Raw genomic sequence first — 19327 nt, 5'->3', positions numbered from 1 at the left:
GGTGGGGGGAAGCCAGGACTCCTGGGTTCTATCCCCAGCTCTGGGAGGGGAGTGGGGGCTAGTGGGTAGAGCAGGGGGGGCTGGAAGCCAGGATGCCTGGGTTCTGTCCCTGCTCTGGGAGGGGAGTGGGGGCCAGTGGGTTAGAGCAGGGTGGGCTGGGAGCCAGGACTCCTGGGTTCTGTCCCTGCTCTGGGAGGGGAGTGGGGGCTAGTGGGTAGAGCAGGGACTGGCCTACACGACCATTCACCCAAAAGTTACCTGAATTAATTTGCTCCTTTGGCCTTGCTGTTTGGCCTGTCAAAGCTGTGAGTTCACAGACCCTCCCAGGGCTGACGCACTCCCTCGACTGCAGTTTTGGAAGGTCCCTTTTAAGACAATAACCGCTGCTGCCCCTGTCTGCATGCTGCTCGCGGGCTGTTTCCAAGAGCTGCAGTGCTTTGTGATTTCTCCTTGCAGCACTTCAAGGGTTTCACATCCTCCTAATTTGGGATCAGCAGCCAGATGTGTTGATTACTGCAATCACAGGGGAAGGTGGCCCATACATTGTTAATAGCCTGATTGATGATGAACCGAAGGTGTTGGGGTATCATGCAGAACAGGGTCCCCCGGAGCAGTGCGGTTTACTGGCCTGGCTCTGAGTTTGCAGTATGAAAGAGGGAGTGATCGCAGAGTCATAAATGGCTGGCAGGGGCTTGTACCACTGGCAGGTAGCCAGGGGCTGGAACGATGGAATTAATTCAGACTGGTCCTTTGGACAAAGCATCACTCGAGGTGGGGGGACGGGGAGAGAATGCTTTACGCAGAGGGGATGAGCTGGTGAGCTTAAAAGTCAGGACTCCTGGGTTCTCTCCCCAGCTCTGGACAGGTGTTGGGTCTGTAGCCTGGTCTCGTGGCAGGTTCACACTGGAGGTTTATGACCCTCTGCTGGCTGGGGAGACGGGGGCTAGTCTGGTGCCCGTGGTCCCGGCTGCTGTGTCCCCCTATGCCTCACAGGTCTCCGGGGAGGTGCCTGCCAGGGGGTTGTGTGTGTTGGGGGGCAGTTGGCCCCAATGCCTGGGGGTCACAATGGGGAGATGATCTCTCTCACCCTCCATCCATCTCATCTCCAACACCAAATTCAGCCAAAGGTTTAGGCATTCAAGTTTATTGAATCACTGAAGCTGTTCCAAACAGCCTATCCCAGCGCGGACAGCAAGAGACCCTACCATAAACAATCCCGTAAACAAGGCAACCCATGGAACAAGCCCACTCCACTTCAAGAAAAATGCCCCTCTTTAAATGCAGAGGATTCCCTCGGTCAGAGCCAGGTCCCAAACATCCTGGGGGCTTGTCTCTCTCCTTGTGAGCGAAGCTGCCGCATAGGAACAGAGATCAAATGAATCCGGCGATCGATCTGTAATTGTGTCACATCCTGCCCTGTGCTGGGGAATTAATCGGTCTGTCGAGGTTAATGGAATGTCAGTTAATTTCTTAGCGCGCGGTTGCCGGAGCTGCCTGGTAAACGCTTATTGATTTCAACACAATTAAAGATAAACTGAGCACAGGCGGGTCCGGGTGGCATCAATGCCACAGTGACACGGAGGAGGAATCGGAGGAGCAAATACTGGCTGTGTCGGTGCCCCTGGGTGCACAAGTGGCATCTACAGGTGTTTTCAAAGCGCGGTGCAGTGACAGAGCACGAGAGTCTCTGCCCCGGAGAGTGCCCCACCACAGTGACAAAGACAGAACCCTTGTCTCTCTCTCACAGCCGAGGCCCAGAGAGAGAGTGGCAGCAGTATTCTCCAATGAGCGCGGTGCCCTTTCAAGTGGCCACATTGTCCAGAGGTCTCAGCATGCTGGATGCTGCTGCTTTTTGGAGAAACGGGCCCATGGTTCGGTACCTGAAGGGGAGAGGGGCTCTTCTGACAAGCTGCCCCAAAGTGGCTGCCCTAGGTCACGCAGCAGGGGAGTTGCAGAGCAGGGATTTGAAGCTGGGTCTCCTGGGAAGCCGTCCAGTGTTGTGTGCCCAGCCACCCACCCATCCTGCGTCTGGGTGCATTGTAAATACAGTGACAGCTTGGTTAGCCAGCTGCCTGTCTGCGGAGACAGGATGTCAGATCAGACACTGCTCACTCCCTCAGGGATGGCGTCTCCCAGTTTGCAAAGCCAGCAGCTCCTCTGGGCCAGGCGCGTTAGATAGTTTAGTCTCTTCAAACAGACTTCCAGCCCCATGCATTGGAGGGTGGTAGAGTGGGGCTGGGCTCCTCAGAACTGGGTCTACCAATGAAGACTGGAGCCAGACCCAGGCCTCACAGGCTGCTCTCAGACTGGTGTAAATCCAGTGTGACGCTGCTGAAGCTGGGGGCATTACAGGGCCATATGTGACAGCAGCGCCCCCTGACAGCTGCCCTATCCAACTGCAATCTTACTGTTCCCGGAGAGAAGAGAGGTGTTCTGTGCAGACGGCCGGCCCGCGAGGGGGCAGGACAGGCAGCCGTGCAGGAGTGTGTTGGTTTTCTCACAGCCAGAGGGGACATCCACGCTGTGGCTGAGACATGATAAATCCTTCGCCGTTGTAAAACCAGCCAGCCCCTGCTGTTTAATGCGCCACATGCAGCTTTGCATCCAAACTCTGCTGCGATTTACAAGTGGAGAGCATTTGGGAACCAGGCACCAGGCAGCTTGGGCTGGGATGGTGAGAGCTGAGCGCATTTGGAACTGCTCTTTAACGAGGGATTTTTAATGATGATGTGACATTAAAAGTCCCCAAGACGGGATGTGGGGCGGGGGTGCTGTAGTATGAGATTTACAAACCCTCTTGCGCTAAGTGTTTAAATGATGGAAGCTCTGTTCCTGCGCAGTAATTAGGGCATAAATTGTATTTATAACTCATAAACAGAAATGTCACCAGTTTCATGAACTGAGGCTTGAGATAATAAAAGGATATTGTAGTTCATCATCGGGGCGATGGAGGGAGATCGATCAGAATTACAGCCTAGGAAAGCTGCGTCCGCGAGTGGCATTTCTCTGATGCATGACTTGTTCGGTGCACGGGCATGGGGCCGAGAATGGAGATCACTGGGCTGGTGGGAGGAGAAATCCATCTGCCTCTGGGTCAGGGTGGTAGGGAGATGCTAGGCCTCGTGCTGGCCCCTCTAGTCTCCATTCCCGAGTTCAAAGCAGCCTGGGAGAGGCCCTGTATTCGTCATGTCTCTGACACTCCGCTCAAGGCCCCATCCATCCACTCGCCGCAGCAGAGCTCCCTCGGCCGCGCCGAGGACCCCAGGGGATACGTTTACTTTATGCATCGGAGCCCGCCAGGCCCCGGAGGCCGAGCAGAGACACTGTTATTGTAGGCAGAGAGTTATGGCCGCTCATCACACGGGGTGAGGGACGTGTGGGGAATGCACAGCTGCTGGCCAGGCCAGGCAGGGGAATGAATCCCTCCTAAATGGCGGTGCATGCGGAGCGGTCACCCGAAAGGCTGCTGAATCCTCTCCCAGAGCAGCGCACTAAGCTGCAAAGAGCCCGGCAGCTCGGAAGGATGGTGGAGAGTGTGTGTGTGTGGGGGGGAATATCTGACTGGGCTGCCCCTCCGTTTGAATGTCCTGCCCCAGGCGGCCCCTCTCCGGCAAGCAGCCTTTGGAGGGCGTGAGCGGCTCGTGGGTTATGTCAATGGGTCAGGGAGGGCAGCAGTGCCTAGTGGTTTGAGCCGAGGTGTGCTGAGGGGGGGCTTGTCTGGGTGTCAGGACTCCTGGGTTCTATCTACAGCACAGGGAGGGGGTGCGAGAAGGGAGACGGGCATCTCTCTCTCTGTTTGGGCGCCAATCTCCATGCTCATGCAATGACCAGGAGCTCCAAGCAGCTTCCCTGCTGGTCTCCCTGCTGCTGTCTTCCAAACTCTTCTCCAGGAATCCTGATGAATGGTCTAGGATGAGGGCAGAGGGGTGGGAGCCCTCCAGGGTCTGGTAATGGCCAGAGACAGCCCCATGTAATACGTGAGGGGGCTATGAAAGATTGTGGATGGCAGCGGATATTAAGGGCAATGACGTAACTCAACCTCCTTAGATATTGTAGCTGATGGATTTCAATATGCACCAGGTGGGAGAACATGGAAATGCCAAGAGAGAAATCAATGGATCAGAGACCAGAAGAAGGACGCCTGGGATCGGCCTGGTATTTTTCAACTCAGTCTGCGGATGAGAGGTCAGGGCAGCAAGTAAACTTCCCCTTAGCAAGTATATATAAAGAAGCAGCAGAGAGAGTCGGCTGCTGGCACCACACCAGTCTGAGAACGCTGCCACACATAGGGTCAGCTGGGCTCTCCAGCCGATGGCCTCTTAAGCTAATGCAGGACAGCCGTAGAGGACGAAAAATGACAATTGGACTTTGTGGAAAATTCCCTCCACCTCCCAAAGTTTGGGGTTTTTTTTTCATTGAAGCCGAATCCCCCTCAAACTCTTGTTTTCAAATACCTCGAACCTGGGAAAGGTTCTGTGTTTTCATCCAAAAGGGGGAAAAAAGGAAAATTTCACTCCAAATAGAAATTTTTCATGAAAATGGTCATTTTGGTCAAACCAACAAAGAAAAAACCCACAAACTTTTCATAAAAAAGTTTAGATGAAAAATATTCCCACCAGCCCTGCCTGGGAGTGCGAGGCATTTCCGGCTGCCGCCGTCTCTCTGTGGCTGTGTGTGGCCAGAGCCACCTGCGCTGAGGAGCCCATGGGATGAGGCAAGGACGGGCATGGGCTCTCTGCCACCGGGACTGCTGAGCTCTGAGCCAGCTGGGAAATCTCTCCCCCACATTGTCCAGGTTTTAAAGGCCGGGGTCTCAAATGGGCCAGGAGTCCCGCCCTTTGATGTGAGTGGCGGCAGGTCTTGGCCTGTTGGGAAACCCCTCCCTAAAGGTTCCTGCCTTGTCCCTCAGAGACACCCCGCGTCCCAGTCACGCTCTGGGTGACTCACGTCGGCAGGTTGCTGGGTTTTGAATGGGGGGGACGATCGGTCCCACATGCCAGAAACGCTTTGTGCCACAGTACGAGGAAACTAAGGGGCTGCCTCAGCGACGAGCTGCTCCGGCCATGTCCAGCGGACGCGCTCTGTGCGAGGCACGTGCGGGGTTTTCAAGGCCCGACGGGTCCATCGTGACCATCCGGCCTGAGCTGCTGCCGTCGCCTGAGTCGGAGGGGCTCGCGCCATGACTCTCGCTGTACCAGAGCCAGGGGCTGAATTCCAGTGACAATCGGAGGCCGTGGAGCAGGGCAGGGAGGTAGGATGCTGATCTCCCCTCAGGCTGTAGCGGAGCCCCACAGATGTGGGGAGGCCTGGACGGGGGTGCAGGGGAGTATCTGAATATGGAGCTAGCTGCTGTTGGTTTCGGGCCCTATTTCTGCAGGCGGGTCACGTGGGGGGTGTGGGTGTGTGTGTGTGTAATCTGCTGCCCTTAAGGCCTCCCCATCGCTGGCCTTTATTTCTGTCTCCCACCTTCCTGGGATACAAAGAGGGCCAGGAGTGGCTTCCTTTTCCTGAGAGGTGGGCAAAAGTTTGGGACTGCAGTGTTAAACCGTCATTGTTATGTTTCAGAGTGAACACCCGCTAAGCTGAATGTAGGGGGAGTTCACGTCTCCCTGAGCCATTACGGTATTTCAGGCTCTCTGCTCAGTAGCAAGTCAGAAATGGAGCACCCAGCTATACTCTCCCACTGGGAGGGGAGGGGGCCTAATGGATTCAAGCGAGGGGATGCTGGGAGCCCGGACTCCTGGGTTCTATCCCCCCGAGCTCTGGGAGGGGAGTGAGGTCTAGTGGTTAGAGCAGGGTGGTGGTGGCTGGGAGTCAGGACTTCTGGGTTCAGTTCCCAGCAGAGGCAGGCAAACTGGAAATCGGCGGATACCAAACATTCTCGGGTGCCCAGCACTTTCCGCTCGAGAGAGGGGCACGCGGATACGCGGATTGATTGATTTACCTGTCCGGGGCTCCTGAGCTGGGCAGAGCGTATTTGCGAGTGTGTTCTGATTTGCATCCCCTGCCCCTGCAGTACACACGCTGGAAGGAACCCATCCCCCGACCCCTTGTCCCTGTCTTCTCCGCTCCACAACAGACCAGGCGCCGATGGCTTTCCGCAGAGAATACAGGGAACAGAATGAGCCCCCACCCGCCTGACTCCAGACTGGGGCTCGGCCCGGTAAGGGATGCACTGGGAGCGGGGCGTGGGCTGCAGCGCTAAGGTGTTGCCATGCACAGAACCTGGGATTGGGGTCTTGGGCAGCAAACAGGCCCAGCATAGGCCCCAGCTCCAGCGGGAGAGGAATCTTTGGGGGCGTGTGTGTGTGGCTGAAACTGAAACCGCAGAAAAAGAATTTTTAAACTCAGAAAATGTTTGATTCACCCTCCCCACCCCCGACATTGCAACTTTTCTAAACAACAAATTCTGTGTTCTAGTTCTCCGTGACTTCTCACTTGGAAGTTCCTGCTAATCCCAGCAAAGAAACGTTAAAAACATTTTAAATTGAAACAAAACCAAGCGTTTTGGTTGACCTGAACTGACATGTTTTTCAGATTATTTTGGTTTTTGAAAATTTAAGATTTTGACTTTTTGTCTCAAAAAAATTCAGTATCTTGAAAATGTTCCCTGGACTGGAGAACCGTCTGCAGCTCAGTTTTTCTCCTGGGCCCGAGGCTCCTGGCTTAAGGCCCTTGGCATTGTTTCAGTGTGAATTCTTTTTCCTGATTTCCTGTGTGGCTTGGTCAAAACAATTTTGAGGAGGGAAATAAATGAAGCAATCAATCGGTAATACTAACAGCAGCAGTAGCATGGATGCTTCAGTGGTGACCCAGAACATAACTATTATTATTCCTATTATAATAGCACCTGGAGGCCCCCACTGAGATCAGGGCCCCGCTATCATGCTGGGCGCTGTACGGGACACACAGTGAGAGACAGCCCCTCCCCAAAGGGCTCACAGTGTAAACAGAGGAGTGAGAGAGGAACTAAACACACAGAGAGGGGCAGTGACTTGCTAAATGTTGCGCGTCAGAGGCTAGCACCCAGGTGTCCTGAGTCCTAAATCCAGGCCCTACCCACTAGCTCATACGGCCTCTCGGTAGCAGCTGCTGCCCTCTCTGACCATTCAGCCGGCTCTCCTTGTCCCAGATCCCAGCTGAGGCGGTTTTCCCAACCCTGTTCCGCTCTGGAGCACGGGAGATGCTGAGTTTGCAATTAAATCTTCTAGATTATGACACTTGTGAAAGTAAATCCTGAAATTTCCCAGGCTCATTTTAGCAATTAATTTATTTGACATTATGGGCAGCCAGCATGGGAATCTCGCCTGCAATCACTTAATTAAACGGGGAGAAATTACCCCCTTGCTGTTAATTTAGATGCAAGGAGAGACATGTGGTCCCGGTCTCGCTCTGCTGCCAGTCTCAGCTCCCAAAGCAGTCCCTAGCGTAGCACTCCCTGGGTTTAAGGTGGGAGTCTCTTGCAGTGGCAGCACAGACATTTTAACCAAGCTGGGTCTCCAGGGAGCCATTTGTACCATTTTCCCCACAGCCCTCCCAGAGCTGGCAGAGAACCCAGGAGTCCTGGCTGCAAGCCCCACCTTGCTCTAACCACTGGACCCCACACCCCTCTCACAGCTGGGAGAGGCATTCTGTTTCTTTGACCCTCTGCTGCACCCACTAGACCGTGATTCTTTCCCAGCTCCTGGTGCTGCTATTTCACAGCCAGTTCCCAGCTTTGCTAATTCCAGGGCCGTCACCTTTGACATCGAATGCGCTGGTCAGCCCCATGCCCAGAGCTCCAGGCATTCACCCATCCTGGCTGCTTCCAGCCTCTGAGAGCGTTTAACAGATCGATGTCACTTCCTGCCTCACCAGATCCCCCCGCACCTCACTGATGCCAGCAGAGGTACCTCTGCTCCTTCAGGGAGCCGGGAATAAATAACCCCCAGGCTGCCCTGAGTGTGGGGGGCTGCCACGCCTCTGTTAAAGTTTCACATGTTAACACAGCTGATGGATGATTTTCCATGGCAAAGGTTTGTCGACTCATATGAGACTGGAGCAGTTTTACGGCTGCTCGTATATTTTGAGCTGGCGAGGGCAGGAGTCTCAGTTTCCTGGTGTTCCGCAAACCCCCCTTTCCTTTCCAGGAGCGTTTGGTCTCTGCCCTGAGGCGTCATGGGCACGTTGCTCTAGCGGCGTCCTGTGCAGCCGCTTGCCCCAGTGCAAAGGGGGCAACACTACAGAGTCCCAGCTTGACAGCTAGAAAATGATCAGATTCCGAAAACTGTTGTGTCAGTTTAAAAATAACCCCCAAGGATTGGTAAAAGTTTTACCCGAAACTTTTCCCTTTCTAACTTTTTGATGAAAAAACACAAAAAAACCATTGTCAGGAAGTGAGAATGTTTGTTTTGGTCTAACCCCCTCCTTTTACTTGACCAGCGCTGTTGGCTGCGTTCCATGCCCGCTTGGCGCGGCTGTGAATGACTGCAGAAGGCTGAGGGGATCCAGCCCCTGTTGTCCAGTCCCAGCTTCTGGCAGTGAGATATTTAAGGATACCCAGAGCACGGGACTGTGTCCCTGACCACCTTGACTAAGAGCTATTGATGGACATATCCTCCATGATCTCACCTAATGCTTTTCTAAATCCAGTTATACTTTTGACCTTCACAACGTCCCCAGGCAATGAGTTCCACAGGTTGTCTGTGCGTTGGGTGAAGAATTACTTCCTTATGTTCATTTTAAACCTGCTGCCTGTTAATTTCATTGGGGGACCTCTGGTTCTTGTGTTGTGTGAAGGGGTAAATAACACTTTTTCTCCACACCATTCCTGGTTTTATAGACCTCCATCCTCTCCCCTCTTAGAAAAGAGATGACTAAAATGATCAGTCCCAGGCTTTTTAATCTCTCCTCATATGGAAGCTGTTCCACCTCCCTAATCATTTTTGCTGCCCTTCTCAGTACCTTTTCCAATTCTAATGTATCTTTTTTGAGATGGGGCGCCCAGAATTCAAGGTGTGGGCGTACCATGGATTTATACACTGGCATTATTATATTTCCTCTCTCTTTATATCCCTTTCCCAAGGTTTCCTAACAGTCTGTTGGCGTTTTTGACTGTGGCTGCACGCTGAGCGGATGTTTTCAGAGAACTATCCACAGTGACTCCAGAGCTCTGTCTTGAGGGGTCACAGCTAGTTTCGACCCCATCATGTCGCATGTATACAAAATATTGTGAGGTTCAGGCAATGATGTGAACTGGCCAAATGCAGTAGATAAGAGCCTGAGAGAAATAAATATGGAGAAAGTCACAAATGGCTGTAAAGGGGCAAGAGAGAAACTTTTTGTTCTGTGTCTGTACAGCGCCTGGCACAATGGGGTCTGCCAGGGCTCCTGGGTGTTCCTGTAAATAATGAGTAATAAGAGACAGATGCTATGTAAGGTGATAGGTAAACCTCAGGGCCCTGTCGTGCCGGGTCCTGCAGAGACAGAGCGAGAGACACTCCTTGCCCCCAAAGAGTTCACAGGCCAAGCAGCCACAGGCTGGGACGGGAAACTGAGGCACAGAGTGGGGCAGTGATTTGCCCAAGGTCACAGCAGGTCAGTGGCAGAGCTGGGGATAGAACCTAGGTGTCCTGAAAATCCTTGAGGATGCCTTAGTTACTACGCGATGAGATTCTGGTAGGAAAGATGCTGTGAGAAGTGCTAATTAATAAATTCTTCCCCCAATTAGCAGCTGTGCAGATCTTTTCATCTTCAAAACCCTTTGCGAACATTACCCCGTTTAATCTAGTAAAACGCCTATAATTATGTTCAGACGCAGCCTGTGAAGCCGCGGCGGATTCAGACTGAGCGAGCCAGGGCCGGGGGAGAGACGGACCACGGGGGTAAGTGGCACCAAATTGGAATATTATCCACATTTCATCACTTGGAGCCTTGCTGACAACCCGCAGTAAACATCATGATATCTAGTGAATCGCAGCCAGCCGGCTGCCTCATCCATTTCACTTTTCTCCCCACCCCCTGTCTCATGTGCATGAAGATTTCCCTTTCGCTCCAGGCGTCTGGGCAGCAGCACCTGGTTTTTTAAACCCCGTCTCATCCGTGGTTGTTAGTTATCAGCTCTCTGAGGCTGAGCCTGGGCAGTAGGAAGCACTTAGCCCCGGAGGTGGGAGAAACAGGCTCGGCTGACGGAGCCACTCGTCTTGTTATGGGCCCAGTGCTGGCTTGATTCTTGCGGGAGAGAGGCTGGTGCGAAATGTGATGGGTTCTTGATTGAAGTTACAAGTGCTGGCTCCCCGGTGCAGAGACATCGGCCTGGAAATGACATTTCAGCCGCTGCAGGGAGCCTGAGGTGCTGCAGCTCCATCCAATTTATCAGCTGATAAAATGGGTCGCCATGAGGGCAAAAAGCCTCTCATGGCCCACGCTCAATGCATGATCCATGCCCCCCTCTGTGCAAAAAGGCCCCCCCAGGGCTTACCTGTGCACTACAACAGCAGCAAAGCACTTGCACTAGAGGCAAATAGGAGCTGACGTTTCCCAGGCATGACCGTCTCCCCAGCAGGCCTTAAAGCCCCCTCCCAGGACAGCATCCTGTGGCACCGTCTCAGCTGGAGGGACCATGCAGCTCAGTGCACGGTGCAATCCACAGAGGAGGGGAGTCTGTTACAGCCCCAGCACGGGAGCCTGGCTCTCCGGTTCAGGCTGCAGCGACTCATCTCCCGAGCTCTGGCAGGCCCTGGTTTTATCCCTAGAGGCCATCTTGGCCAGCGCTGTCATGCTGGTGGCTTTGCTGGCCACCTGGGGTGCTGGGCCTCAGCAGGGAGAGAGAAGGCATCTCCCTCACTCCTGATTTCAGAATCCTCTCTCCCTCCCATGGCCCATGGTCCCTGCACCTCACCATTACAGAGCAGCAGCCAGGGCCAGTGGCAAAGGCTCTGGACTCAGGACACCTGGGTTCTGTCCCTGACCCTTTGTTTGACTTGTCTAAATGCTGCTTGGAACAGGATCTGTGCAGCAGCACTTCTAGGGTGACCAGATGTCCTGACTTTATAGGGACAGTCCCGATATTTGGGGCTTTTTCTTAGATAGGCTCCTATTACCCCCCACCCTCTGTCCCACACTTGCCATATGGTCACCCTGAGCGCTCAGCACAAGGGAGGGGGCCCTGATTTCGGCCAGGGTCTGTGAGCGCCCGGCACAACGGGGGGCCCTGATCTCAGTCAAGGTCGGCCCCGATCTTGGTTTTACCAAAGCAGAATGGGAGCATTGTGCACTGGTATAAATGACTTCACAGGGTGGAGGGCAATGCAAAATTGCACCCAGGGTCTCCTGAGAGAAGATCCAGGTTTCTTAGTGTGTTCCCGTGCCTCAGACCCACCCAGCAGCTCCACGAACTAGCAGAGCATTCTGGGTCTTAGCTTGCACATGAGCACAGCCTGAGTCCCACCCGACCTGCAGCGCTGGGTTTTGAAAGGTCTGTGAGCAGCCCTGTGGTCACATCTCTGTATCTGGCCACAGGATGGACCCGGGCAGCGCTGTTCCTAGGACATAGCAGCAGCTGGGAGCAATTGCCTATCAAAATAGTTGTTTAGTTCAAGTGGAATAATTTGTTCTGTGTCGGGTTCCAATTGGCTGTGTGTAACGAGCTTCACAAACGCTCATCCCTTAAAGGCACAGACCCCAATTACCCCCCTCCTCCCACACACAGAGCCCCCTTTGCCTGCAAACTCCTTAAATAGCCTTAGAGAATGACACAGCCTTCAGAAACCCCCTTTGGCAACTGACTGCCCCAAGAAGGGGTTTTAAGAGCTTTCACGTGCCATTGTCTGTTCGACTAGGGAAAACCTTGGCCACAGCCCAGCACCCGGGGTAGCTGCACCAGCGCAAACCCCAGTGCTGACAAGGCAAAGGAGCTGTTTGCACAGGCAGAGTATTTTTATTTGCATTACAGCAGCAAGTTGTGGGGCCATCTGAAATCAGGGACCCCCCCCCCATTACAGAATCATAGACATATAGGACTGGAATGGACCTTGCTAGTTCCCTGTCCCGAGGCAGGATTACATGTTAGCTAGCCCATCCCTGGCAGGTGTGTGTCTACAGGGCTGCCCAGAGGATTCAGGGGGCCAGGGGCAAAGCAATTTCGGGGGCCCCTTCCATTAAAAAAAAGTTGCATTACTATAGAATAGTAGATTCTCGTGGGGGGGCCCTGCAGGGCCTGGGGCGAATTACCCCATTTGCCCCCCTGTGTGTCTAACCTGTTCTTAAAAACCTGCGGTGCCGGAGAGTCCACAACCTCCCTAGGGAATTCGTTCCAGTGTTTAGCTACCCGGAGAGTTGGGAAGTTTTTCCTAATGTCCAACCTAAACCTCCCTTGCTGCAATTTAAGTCCATTGCTTCGTGGCCTGTCCTCAGTAGATAACGAGAACCATTGATCCTCCTCCTCCTCCTCCTAACATCCTTTTACGTACTCAAGCTACTGTTACCATGGCCCTTCCCCCCAGTCCCCCCAATCTTCTCTTCTCCAGACTCAACAAACCCCATTTTTTCAATCTTCCCTCGTGGGGCATGTTTTCTCGACCACCTGTCATTTGTGTTGCTCTTCTCTGGACTTTCTCCAATTTGTCCACATCCTTCCCAAAGGTCGGTGCCCAGAACTGGACACAGGACTCCAGCTGAGGCCTTATCAGTGCTGAGTAAAGAATTACGTCTCATCTCTTCCTTACAAAACTCCTGCTGATACATCCCAGAATGATGTTCGCTTTTATGTTTTTTGCAGCAGTGTTACATTGTTAACTCACATTTAGTTTGTGAGCCACGCTGACTGCCAGACCCTTTGCTGCAGTGCTCCTCCCTCGGCCGTCATTTCCCAGCTTGTATTTATGCAATTGATTATTCCAGTCCCTAGGCCGGGCCCTGCCCCAAAGAGCCCACAGTCTGAAATAGACACAGGGTGGGAGGAGACAGAAGTTGGAACTTGCCTCAGGTCCCTCAGCAGGTCTGCAGCAGAGCCGGAAAGAGACCTCAGCTCGCCTGACTCCCAGGCCAGCGCTCTACCCACTATGCCCTACCAGTGCCTCTCACCGGGTGCCTCACCTCTCAGCGCAGCGCCACTGAGGAATTTACAAACCTGTGTCTGTAGCAGTTACCCCAGCGGGAGCTGTCCCAGAATAAAACCCCTTTCTCTCCGTCTCTGCCACTTCCCATTTCCCTAATCAGCTAATTGAAGAAAAGCAATTAGAGGAAAATGCGACTGTCAGAGAAAATAAACGGAGGCGCCTTTCCCTGTGAATGGCTCTTACTTTGTAATTGAAAAAGTTATGACAGCTGCGTGTCATAAACCGAAGTCATTAGCGTGTTAAGCTCAGCCAGTAATGATGGTGTAATATGCCTTCCCCGCGTCATGTCAGTTACATTTATGGGGCCTGAATTACATGCATCATGCCCCATAGATGAAGCAAGGAGGCGTGGAGAGGGGTGGGGGTGGGAGGGAGGCAAGGACCAACTCTCAACCCATACCAAGGGGAAATGAATGGAACACCAGCCACTCTACTTCAGGCGTTCAGAGTGTGCTCCACTTCACTCAAACTGGTTTAGTTTAACCCAGGCAAGCCCCTGTGTGAATGGTCTGATTTCAGAATAAGGGTGGTTTATTTCATTTTTAGCTTAAACCTGTTCCAAAGAGCTTTTCTACATGAGAAAAGTGCACTGGTGAAAAATCTAAAACCAAAAAATATCAGCCAAAATGTTTGGCCTAGATCTCCCATGATGCACCACGACTCACCTCTTGGAGAGAGCCCGCAATGTATCATGGGAGTAGGGTGACCAAACAGCAAGTGTGAAAAATCGGGACAGGGGGTGGGGGGTAATAGGAGCCTATATAAAAAAAGACCCAAAAATCAGGACTTTCCCTATAAAATCAGGACATCTGGTCACCCTACGTGGGAGTCTCAGGCTGATGTGCATAACGAGTTTTTGGTTTTTTTACAGGCAGAGTGTTTTGCTTCCCCGCCATTGCACATGGCAAGATTTCCGTGCGCTCTGCTGGCAGGTGAGTAATGCTGGGAACAGCAGTTCTCCAGAAATCTGCTTGTTGTCAGAACTGGCTGTGTCTACACCCCAGAGTGCTGGGGCCTGGTTCAAACCCAGTCCCCATGCGCTAGTGACGGAAAGGCAAGCCCCTGTGTTATGCCATTGACCTTACAGAAGGCCCCTTGCCTCCCGTCAGGCTCAGAGGAAGGGGAATGGGCTGTTGTGGGACTTTGAGGAGCTGGATTCATTCCCAGCTCTCCCAGAGACTCTCTCCAGAGCACAGTTCCCGTCTGTGAAATGGGGAATTGATTCTTCCTGTGTCTAAATTGTGAGCATTCAGGGTAAGGCTTGTCTGTACAGCACCCGGCACAACGTGCCGCCGGCCTGATGGGCGAGGCTAGGTACATGCTGCAATCACAGAGCGGGGCCATGGCTTGTGACTTCCAGGGAAATCTTTACACCCTGCTGCCAAGAGAAATGGATAGTTCTCATGAGCAGACGATTCTTTTAAGGTCACACCTCACGATGGGGATGCAAACGAATCGAACCCCTCGCTGCTAACCTCACTCCCCAGTTGTTTGCCTCAGGCAAGTAAAATTGAGAGTCTATTGCTGGGGCGTCTCTCCATCAGGCAGACCAGAAATAATAACAGGACTCCATGTTGCATTGAGGTGTATTACAGCGAAATGAGTTAGGGAAAGTTCATTGGCCCCCTGGGTGCTTTACTAATTTTGTAGTGAAAACAATAAAGGAGAAAAAATGTTGTTTGCTGAGGTGAAATTGATTGTAATTGGTTTTGATTGTTGAGTTACCTAATGGAATCGTGCTCTTCCTTTAAATATTTAGGAGTCTGTCGTTAGATAGGTCTGTGTAGCGTCAGGAGGTTTTTGCATTTCAGGTGATTTCTTTACCTTAGAAAAGAAAATCTTAGAAGAGATGCTGATGTTTTATCATGTATAGTATTTCTCATCCCACCGACTCTTCCAGGAGCAGTCAGACCTGATAAACTCATTAGCATTGCACTGCTCTGATTTAATTCAGAAACCGTGAACGAATGTGTTAGACATAAACTGCATGTTTCCCTATGCTGTGAATTATCCTGCCTTGACGATGCAGAGGTTAACGCTTGTCAGCTATATGCAGACATTCCTGATGACAGTGGGAACTGAATTAAGGATATTATTTTGACAGCTTGACAGTAAAATCTCTGGCACTGAAGTTGCATCTTCATTATAAGTTTCATTCTGAAGCCTCCTGCAAAATTCAAAAACAACCGGGGGTGGGGGGAGAAACACACTCCTGCATTCTGGAATAAGATGGGTAGCTTTTGTCTAGATGCCTGGACCTCAGTTTAACAGTTCCTCTGAAGAATGTCATCTCTCAGGGTGAGGTCTAGTTGTTAGAACCTGGGGCTGGAAATCAGGACTCCTGGGTTCTAGTCACAGAACTGCTGCTGATTTGCTGTGGGTGAACATGGTCAAGCACCTTTCCTGCCTGAACCTCGCCTGTGAGGTGAAGATAGTGGCATAGGCGGCAGGTTTGTATAATTTTTGGTGGGGCCCAAAATGGTGGTGCCCCCCCGCTCCCGCCCTGTAAGCCGATATAAAATGAAGCTACAACGCGTCAGTGCCACAAGATTACAAGGGTCAATTAAAAGTGGAAAGTCAGAAGCAGCACTTGCCTACTTCAATATACAGTATTATATTTTGTTGCATCTGTTGTGATGAAGTGGGAATGTTCTTAATATTTTCTCTGAATACTGTGTGGGTGCCTCAGTTTCCCCTGCAAGATGCCAACTGAAGGTGTTGGGGACAAAGAGATCAGGTGGCCTCCTTGTCCAGAAGAGACACAGAGGCCAGAGGAGGGAGTGTCAGTTTGGAGCTGGCTGGGGAAATGGGGAGAGACCCAGAACTTGGTTCTGGGCTCCCTACCCCCCAAGATGGACCTGACAGAGGGGTTCTGTTTTCTGTACCAACAAGCTCTGTTTAAACTGTGTTCCCGTCATCTAATAAACCTTCTGTTTTACTGTCTGGCTGAGAGTCACATCTGACTGCAGAGTTGGGGTGCAGCGACCTCTGGTTGCCCCAGGACCAGCCTGGGCAGACTCACTTTGGAAAGTGCATGATGTGGAAGGGCATGCTGAATGCTCCGAGGTCAGACCCAGGAAGGTGTAAGCTTCTTGCCCTGGAGACAGTATGCTCCGAGAGAGGAGGCTCCCCCAGAGTCCTGACTGGCTTTGTATGGAGATGTTCCAAAGCATCACAGCATCCCCTTCCACACCGTGCACTTCCCAGAAGTCCGCACAGGCACTGACACTCCCTCCTCCGGCCTTTGTCTCTTTTCCAGGCATTAGGAGGCCACCTGATCTCTCTGTTCTCCAACACCTTCAGTTGGCACCTTGCAGGGGAAACTGATTTGGGAGAAATGAAGTAAAAGCTGCCCAAACCGAGCTTGAGCACTCCTGAATTTTGAGGTGTTCAAATCTGGAAGGCAGGTGCTGGGGGTGGGAGAGGGCTGTGGGGTCCATGGGGGAGCATGGTGTGGATTGCCATGGACTCGCAGGGGCGAAAGAAAATGCAGGCCTGTTATTTACCAGGCTGCATGTGGCAACAGATTATATTGGTAAGGGATGCAAGGAGAGTGTGGGTCACGATGCAAACTGCAGACACACACACACACACTAAACTTAATCAATTTAAAAGTTTTATTGGGGATAATTACAAGGGGTAAGGGAGCAGTGTATGATTAGCTAATAGAGTTAATGAAACTTAAAACACACAATGACTAAAATATCTACTAACAATATTTATAAACAAAGATGCAGCATTTAGTAATAACTGATACTTACAAATACAAACCAACACATAAGACTGGCAAACGTAGAAGCTCTGTTTGAAACACGTGAGCTGAGAGCGAGGCTTCGAGGTGATCAGGCTCGGTTACGGGCATACACAGGATACACGGGTATACACAGGATACACGGGTATACACAGGATTCGTTTTTCTTTCTCCTCTCCCTGCCTGCACATGGCAGGCAGGCCATAAAGTACCCACTATGACATCATAGAAGTGTCATAGGGGACGGGGCCCAAAACCTGTTTGTGTTCGTTTCTGATTGGCACAAGCGAAGTTAACACCATGTAGGGGAGCAGGTGCCTTAAAGTCTGGCTTCGCCCCCAAAAGGTGAGGAAATGCATATTGTCTTAGAATGCGTTCAACACTGAATGACAAAAGAAGAGGCCAGGGCAATACCGGAATGGGCAAGTTTTACAGGATGCAGACAGGAACTCATCTCAACATGCCCCCGTGCCCTGGCTGAAATAGTTTGGCCGAAAACCTAAACTTCCGAGTCCGACTCCTCATCCCCACCTACGAGGGGATGCGCTTCGGGGGTGGAAGCGATGTAGGCCGAGGCAACAAACTTGTGAATGCAGGCTTTAATGAAGGCACATCCGAGACAGAGAAGAGCGAGCCCAACCAGAAGGGACACAAACAGGGATTGGAAATAGGATTTGTAGGGCGCAAGGCCAAGCCAATGGAGCCATGACCAAAACTGGAAGGACTCTCGTGACTCTCTAACAGTAGAGCTCAACGTTTGCAGGTCTTTAACAATTGAGGACAAATTAGGAGAAATAGAAGGCAAAGAAACGCAGCATTTATCAGCAAAGTCAGGATATACTTCAGCAAATTTAGTACAAAATGAGGAAGATTGTAACAAATATTGAATCATTAATCTATTTTGAATACTATACTGAGCAACGGAATTTAACTGCAAATTAGGGAGGGGCCCTTGCCCGTAGTATTAGCAAGCATTTCAATAGCAAGGGATTGAAACAGCACTTGATCACGTAACATCATATAACCAACAGGGTTAAAACTAACAATAGAGGAGGCGAGGGAGGAAGCTGCTGTTTGCAAATGAGTCCAAAAGGAGTGGGTACGACGATGGTGTCGGTGGCCAGATGGCAAGGTATAAATACCTCCGCCCTGTAGATATAGGGTGCCAATGGTGCATATACCCCGGGGGTTGGGAGGAAGCACAGCAAATGCAACATTACCACAAATCCAAAAATGACCGGGTCTTAAGGAAGAAACTGTGGTATGGCTCCACCCATTATTGGTTACAGAATAAAAGCTGGATGCACGATTGATACATGCAGCCTCAGCATGATGCATATGCTGGGCATGAAACAGATACGTATGTGTTATGGAGGTATAGAAGGTTCCAAAAAAAATATTATAATTAAGACGATAAGAACAATTAATGGGAGGGGGGTAGGTAAAATTAAGAGTGGGTTTAGTTAGGGAGGTATTAGCATAAGAGAAACTCCACATAGAACAATTAGAATAAGTACCAACCCAAGTAGGGGCTGGGGTTAAACTATTACCAACAAAAACCCAACAATGAGATGCTGGAACTCTAATACTCTCAATTAAAGGAAAGCTATGATCACTTCGACCTGAAGCATTAAGAACTGGAAACACATAAGAATTAAATTGTGAAGAATAATTATTCCAAACAGTAGAAGCAGCCCACTGCACATAGGGGGAAGAACAATTTACACTAGATATATTAAATGAAGAAAAATTATAAACTATTGGTACAAACTGAAAGGGAATTGGATATTTAGGTGAGAACTGAGTGGAGCAAACAAGACAACCTTCTGGACTCAGTGCTGACAGGGACTGGTTTCCGCTGACCTCCTGCACCCAGTAGGCGGCAAACCAAGTTTGTAGTCCACCCTCTCCTAAGGGCTCCGTGGGCAAAGATGTTGTGAGGGAGAGCAGTGTAACAAATACAAACCAACTATAAAATTAAACCAAAATAAATTTTAAATACAGATACATGCAAATACTTTGAGGGTATTTGAGGGTATACTTTTATGATGCTTTGTTGTGTTTGGGAGCCTGTTGAAATTGTTTGGTTAGCTTTATGCATAAATTGTTATTTTAAAACATTTTGGTTATGACATTCTTATAACTATAATTAAAAGTGCAAACAAGTTTATAAAAATCCCAAACAAGAAATTGACATTTGTTAATATTATCTTTACCTTAATGTTGAGGTTTCCCCTTACATTTTTTTTTTTTTTTTGGAACAAATTAAAAAAAAACGAAACTTAAAAAACAAAACTGTGATTGATAAAAGAGAATTCCTTTGTTTGCAATTGCATTATTTGTTGAGGCAGAAATATATGTACCTATATTTGTAACTGAAACCTTTTTGAACTTTGCACAAAAAATTGGTGTTAATATACTATGATTACACCCCAACCATGATTTTAAAATAGTGTGGTACTACATCTTATATATATAT

At 50.7% G+C, this 19327-nt stretch overlaps 1 long non-coding RNA gene across 2 annotated transcripts in view; it reads left to right on the top strand.

Annotated features, from left to right (window-relative positions):
* The first annotated feature begins 133 nt into the window (after positions 1–133).
* The window catches only part of LOC123350331, a 67387-nt gene continuing 48193 nt past the window's right edge, over positions 134–19327 (top strand). For both annotated transcript variants that reach the window (XR_006573749.1, XR_006573748.1), the window contains exons 1-3: positions 134–6163; positions 9794–9863; positions 13969–14029. This is a non-coding gene — a long non-coding RNA (uncharacterized LOC123350331). The remainder of the gene's footprint in view (positions 6164–9793; positions 9864–13968; positions 14030–19327) is intronic.

Source organism: Mauremys mutica, chromosome 15 (assembly GCF_020497125.1).
Source record: "Mauremys mutica isolate MM-2020 ecotype Southern chromosome 15, ASM2049712v1, whole genome shotgun sequence".
Taxonomy (NCBI): domain Eukaryota; kingdom Metazoa; phylum Chordata; order Testudines; family Geoemydidae; genus Mauremys; species Mauremys mutica.
This window is presented reverse-complemented; position numbering and strand designations above follow the sequence as displayed.